This window comes from Ascaphus truei, chromosome 5 (genome assembly GCF_040206685.1).
Source record: "Ascaphus truei isolate aAscTru1 chromosome 5, aAscTru1.hap1, whole genome shotgun sequence".
NCBI lineage: Eukaryota > Metazoa > Chordata > Amphibia > Anura > Ascaphidae > Ascaphus > Ascaphus truei.
Window position 1 is genome coordinate 103,017,719 of NC_134487.1, and position 7,057 is coordinate 103,024,775.

A 7,057-nucleotide genomic window follows, 5' to 3' on the forward strand; every position below is an offset into this window, starting at 1 on the left:
AAGGCTGAACACGGATTTCTGCTGCTACCACCGCCGCCTGGACGTCTGCTGCTGCTCACAGATGTCGCTGCGGTCTTCCTAACCACCTTCCATCGCCGGCTGCAGGTAAGTGTTGAAGTATTTTTAGCTACTCTGGAATTACTGGCTACCCGGTTCCGGTTCCAGCCCTTTGCTGCCGGGTCCGGGTAATTTACAGGTAGCTAAAAAAGCGCCAGGTAAGACGGGTACTGGGTAATTTCCGTGTTCTCAGTACATCACTACTTTATAGGAACAAATCCTCCCTAAGTCTGCTGGTCAGAAAGCGTATTGCACAGCAGATGCTAATGCCAATTATCGACCATGGGGACATAGTATATGGTTCTGCACCCCAAACTCACCTTAGCAAACTTGATACCTGTCATGGGAGCAATGTAGAGAAAGGAGAACTGGCGCACAGCCAAAGGAGTGGGACACCAAGGTATAATGAAGAATAATCCTTTATTTAATCCATAAAACAAACGGAGGTTAGCACCCTCCTACGCGTTTCGTGTACGCCAGTACACTTTATCAAGGAGTTTACTGGTTTACTCCTTGATAAAGTGTACTGGCGTACACGAAACGCGTAGGAGGGTGCTAACCTCCGTTTGTTTTATGGATTAAATAAAGGATTATTCTGCATTATACCTTGGTGTCCCACTCCTTTGGCTGTGCGCCAGTTCTCCTTTTTCTACATTGCACCAGCACTTCGACTCGGCAGCACGCCTTTCAGGACATTGAGATTGGGCAATATGTGAGTACTTTTATTATTCCATCATCGGGTCACATTGTGAAGCAAGGGTCCACCCCCATGAGGAACATATAGGGGCTTCATTGTTAGCCCTATCTTCAGGGATCTTCTGGCCCCATAGAGGACTATATATCTTCATTATCTCACGGGCCCTATTCTCTGTACCTATTTGCATTTTATGAATGAGATGGATCCAGCGCTGGAGCGCATTAATCACTAACTATCTACCCGTCATGGGAGACCCGGTTTATCAACACCTTTTTATACCGGGATCATTGATTGAGCAAAGCAAGAAGGTAAAATGAATTGTAATTTATTTCAGGAAAAGACATACACACAAGGTAACACAATTTACAGGGTTAACATACTTACAGGGAACGGGGCTAACGAATAAATCTATCCTTTAAACAAAATTCACAAAAAAGACCTCTGTAGGAGCCCTTTCCAATGACCGGTAGGTACTCACGAAAGTCCTGGAACTGATTTCAGCATGCAATGCCAGACGCGACAGCTACATTCTTCAGAAGTGGGACTTAGAAGAAGTCTTGAGTCAAAATCTTTGAAGCCGTCTCACGTCTATTCAGCACAGAGCATCTTTGAATTGTCCAGAAAAGTTGTCCGTAAAGCGAAATTCTGAACATCGAACCCTATTTTAACATTGACTTGCATGATACAACTGGAGATGCGTTCCTACGGAAAGAAAAAACAACCCCAAGACTTAATAAAATCACACTTAACAATGCAGCAAACCTTTTTAAAGCACATATTTATTGGGAAATCGATAATTATATTATAGAATATTAATAATAACTGGCAAAATTAAGAGCATTTGGAAACCAGTTCAGTGTAAAAAGCGCTCGCAAACAACCTAGAGCAGTATGACCTGCGCTAGGACAAATGACAGACTGTGCATTGTAATTTACACACTCTTTTATATCAAATTTCTGTATATCGAGGGATGGCTGTACTTTCTTGATACGTTTCTGTATATTTATATTTGCGTGTATAATTTTCCCTTAACATTTGAGAAAAATATATTAGAATTAAACTAATTCATTTTTTATATCTAAACATGTTTGTACCTTTACTTAGTAGTATAATGTGTATATCTAATAAAAAGAGAAGTGCTAATACATGAATTTCGATTTTCATTCTCCATGCACTTCTGTAATGATTCATTAGTAGGGGTGGTGGTAGTGTTTGTGTGTGTGTGTGTGTTCACGATATGGCTAGTGCACGCGTCAAACAGAAAATCATCTGATAAATTCTCCACCAGATTCCGATGAAATAGACGCAGCATTGCAACGCTGAATATTAAAATGTCATCTTTATAGCTCAAAGTACAGAAATCAACATTTTGCTCCTCTCTGGGACCTCCCTCAGCACACTTGATAGTGAACTTTGCAGTGCTGTGTTTATTTTATCGGAGTCCTTTTGCTCTCATCACTGAAGTGGAGCAAGTAACTACAAATAAATCCATAGATACTGTACAAATGTTGTATTGGTAAACCGGTCTCTGCATATAATAAATAGCATGTGGTGCATTCATAGTAGGGGTGGTGCATTCATAGGAGGGGGGTGCATTCATAGGAGAGGTGTTACTAATGTGCATTCATAGGAGAAGTGCTGCTAATGTGCATTCATAGGAGAGGTGCTGCTAATGTGCATTCATAGGATAGGTGTTACTAATGAGCATTCATAGGAGAGGTGCTGCTAATGTGCATTCATAGGATATGTGTTACTAATGTGCATTCATAGGAGAGGTGCTACTAATGTGCATTCATAGGAGAGGTGCTGCTAATGTGCATTCATAGGAGAGGTGCTGCTAATGTGCATTCATAGGAGAGGTGCTGCTAATGTGCATTCATAGGAGAGGTGCTGCTAATGTGCATTCATATGAGAGGTGCTGCTAATGTGCATTCATATGAGAGGTGCTGCTAATGTGCATTCATAGGATAGGTGATACTAATGTGCATTCATAGGAGAGGTGCTGCTAATGTGCATTCATATGAGAGGTGCTGCTAATGTGCATTCATATGAGAGGTGCTGCTAATGTGCATTCATATGAGAGGTGCTGCTAATGTGCATTCATATGAGAGGTGCTGCTAATGTGCATTCATATGAGAGGTGCTGCTAATGTGCATTCATAGGATAGGTGATACTAATGTGGATTCATAGGAGAGGTGCTGCTAATGTGCATTCATATGAGAGGTGCTGCTAATGTGCATTCATAGGATAGGTGATACTAATGTGCATTCATAGGATAGGTGATACTAATGTGCATTCATAGGAGAGGTGATACTAATGTGGATTCATATGAGAGGTGCTGCTAATGTGCATTCATATGAGAGGTGCTGCTAATGTGCATTCATAGTGTAGCCATGCATAATAATGACTGCATACATCTTCCCTGTTGGCAGTAAGTCCTGGTAAATACAGGTCTGCCAACGGGAGTTATGGAGGTTTTCCCTCACACCCTTGTGTGGTGCCCTGTGTAAGGAAGGGAGTGGCTGTATGCTCTGAGTCCCTGGATAGTGACCTCAGAGATGCGCCTGCCCCCTGGAGTATAAAGGGCACAACACTGTCAGTTAGTGTTGTTGTTGGTGAAGAAATAGTAACCCGAAGGTACCGAGAGGAAGTAACACTTTTGTGACCCTAGTGCAGTAACTAGCGGCAGCAGAGTGATAGATTAAGTTTGTCTATGCCACACTGTGTCCAGGGACCTGGCACAGCGGTGATCTCCCTAGGAGAAAGGGAATCCCACTTCAGTACGGGAGGGCGTACCTGGCAAAGGGACATCACGGAGAGATGTGTGGCTAGAGCCGGCAGCTGCATGGGGCAGTCTGCTACATCCCTGTATTCAATAAAGATGTCCTTGAGAAAAAGAACCCCACTGTGTGAGTGTGAGATTACTCAACAGTGGATGGCACCAAGAAGGAGTTCCTCACCAGGACCATCTCCCTGCGGAAGCACAGATCCTGATGAGGTGGAGGCGCTGCACATGAAGTAAGTTGGACTCGCACCCACTACCTCAGCTACCTGTCCTGATGACATCCCCTAATAACACCAAGCGGGAGACTCAAGAGTCCTGTTACTTGCAGGTGCACCACCACACACGCCTTGTAATGGGGGACTGGTTAGACTACACGGGCCAATATGAGATTGGGTGGGTCAGGCCAGAGGGAACACCCGTTACAATTGGAGGCGCTGCTGAGATGCCTGTCAACAGGACAGGCTTTTGCTAGGCACACATTAGGAAAGAGAGAAGTGTCTGCTGCCACTTTGTGCTGCGTGGGACGGAGCCAGGGGTAGTCAGGGAGATGCTGGATATGCATGCCGCAAAGACGCCTTGGGATCCGTTAGGGGTTAGTGAGTCTGGAGCCGGGGGCTATTGCTGTTCTAGTCGCCTTGAGGTAGCGCTAGCGGGGGACGCCTGAAGGGGTAAACTGGTAACTGAGAGCAGGAATTCTGGAAGGGTCCGCACTAGGCTAGCCAAAAGTAGGTCGACGCCCAAAGTACTGCATGGAAGAGCCAGAGTACTCTAGTCTCCATTCCAGATCACTTACCAAGGAGCACAGACTGGAGGAACGTGTTACAGTAGACACAGAAAGAGTGAGCCTAGCCTGAGGTAGTGCAAACACGAGTCAGATCTACGTTAGGTACACAAGGTGGTGCACAAGGCATGTTTATTGTACAGATGTGGTAGCTGCCCCGCAGAGCGGAGCTCCACGTACAGAGAATCGGTGTTCAACGATCACGAGAGACGTGTTCAACGATCACGAGAGACCTGTCGGAATGGAGGATCTGTACAGAACAGAAGGTCCAGGATGGCGGAGAGAGAGAACCACGAGAATGGAGGATCTGCATAGAGCAGAAGGTCCAGGATTGCGGTCAGACGAAGAACAAGCTACAGAAGAGACTTTTGTGAGTTTGTTGTGGAATGGCGTGAAAGCCGTGGCTGCGCCGTGTTTGTCGTGTTTTTGTTCTCGGGATGATACCCCTGAGAATAATGAGCAGGACAGTGTGCTTAGATGGGAGGAACGAAATGGACTTTGTTATACCACAATTAACAAACAGCCAGACGCTGCCTTAAATGAAAGAAAGGACAATGCTTACCAAAATGGCGGTTCCCGCTTCCCCGGGACGCCGCGTGGGCATGCTGCAGAAAGTCTTGCAACTTTGCAGTTTGCTAATTGTTGGCCAGGATTGGCGCCAACGAGAAAACTCCACCCCGCTGAGGAGTTTGGCGCGAAAGCTGGAGCCGCGCCCTCATGGACTATGACTCACTCCGCACCTGTGCTGGGTCAGCCTACAAATCTACGAGACATCCCCCTAGTTTCAACCAGGGGGAGTGGTTTGCGGTTACACCGGATGTCGACAGAGAAAATGGGAGGAAGGGTTGCTACCTCTGCCCATGCCTTTCAGTTGCGAAGAGCCATTGATCAGTATAGACCTCTGAGACGAGTGCCTCCGCTGGTAAAGATGGCTGAAGCTGCTGACAAAGTGGACCAAGGTCCTGTGATTTCCACTCAACCTTATTCGGCTCCAGGAGGCTTCCTGATAATCCGTGTGGAGACTGTGGAGACTGTGGCATGTCTTTGCCTGCAGTGCAGACTGCCGGGCGGAGCCGTGGGCAGCGAGGCCCGATGCCCCCACTGCGGACTGCAGTACATGTGGCCAATGACCACATTCGTACCGGTGCAGGCTGTGGGAGTAGCCGGGAATGTCCCGATTCCAAGAGAAGAACAGCCGGGAGCTCTCTGGAACAAGAGTGCCAGTCCCGCAGAGTCGGAGCCATCATTAGTGCTTCCGATAGAGAAATCCAGTCATCGGAGAGGTGATCACCGAGGAGCCCATCGCCGGTCTCCTACCGGGATGCCTCGGCCGAATTGCAAACTGGAATCCTCGGATGAGGAGTGTGCAAGGCTGGCGAGTAAGACGGTCATCAGACGAGACTGTCATACCATTGGTACGCCATGGAGGGATGAAATTCCTCGTGGTGTGGAGACGCAGAGTCGAGAGTCTCCCGTACCGCGACCTCCCGATCGCCGGAGTCCCACTGCCGTGGTGACTAGTGGATCGGATGCGGGTCGATCAACCCCGACCCTGCGAGGTGCTAAGACACAGTGCCTGTTGCAGAACCGAGGGGAGGAAGAGCCGGAGAAGCGAGTCCAGAGCCAGACTGGATCGCGCAGCAGACGGGCGTTGCCGGATGTCATGGTGGAGGAAGAGATCTCGATTGGGGATCCATCCCAAGATGGCGTCGCAGCACGTGCGTGTGCGGAAGTGGTGAAGGCGGACCAGGGAGGCCCCGAGTGGGAGATGGTGCCGCCTCTGAGGTCAAGCAGCGAGAAACGATCCTCTACTACCAGGGGGAACGGACGTTTGAACTGCAACCCCAGAAGCTCCGCTGTTGAGCATAAAGATGGACTTTGTGGCGACGTCAAGACAGGTATCGCTGGAGAGCAGGTCGAAACCCTGTCAGTACCTACTGTTCGGTCCCGTCCCCAAACCCCATCCACACCCAAGGTTAGCCCCAAGGCCCTAGTTAAAGCCCCTGTACCCGTCACTATTTTATTTGGGTCCAGTTCCAGCTTAGGGTTGTCCGGGGAGTCACGGGGTCCTTCCGGTGATTGGACTGGAAGCCTGGACTTGGGTACGTCGGATGATGGGTCGGAGGGAGGAGGGAGTATGTCTAGGCAAGTGTCTGTATCTAGCGATTGTCCTAGTGGGCTTAGTATCACAGTACGAAACACCTCTCAGTATAAAAGAGTTAATGAGAGATCTGAGGGTACATCTGGGGTGTCTTCTGGTGGGCCTGATGAGGAGTCCATAGAAGAGAGTACAGATCCTAGCTCCGAGGAACGGAAGGAGACTAGGTGGTGGGCCCCATTGTACGAGGGGTATGTATCATGGTTCGACCGCACCCGCTTTATTTTAGAGAGGGAGGGGGTGGTTGATCACTGGTGGGCTGCCGGTGACTTTGACGACGAGTCATACCTTAGGGCCCTAAGGGTAAGGTGGGATCGAATCCAGGCAGGCCTTGTTATACCTAAGGGGTCCGCAGGGTTGGATGATCCGGTAGAAACGGATGAGCCCCTGTCATGGGTGTTGCCCGGAGCGGCTGGGCAAGGTGGCTTGACCAGGTCGTGTCGAGCTGAACGGGCTATTGCGGCGAAGTATAGGAAGTCCCATGGGCTTGATTACCCTTACGTCCCTGAACCTCTAATGCGAGAGATAGAGGAGAATAGGGAGAGATGGCTCAAAACTGATATACAGTATTATATCGTG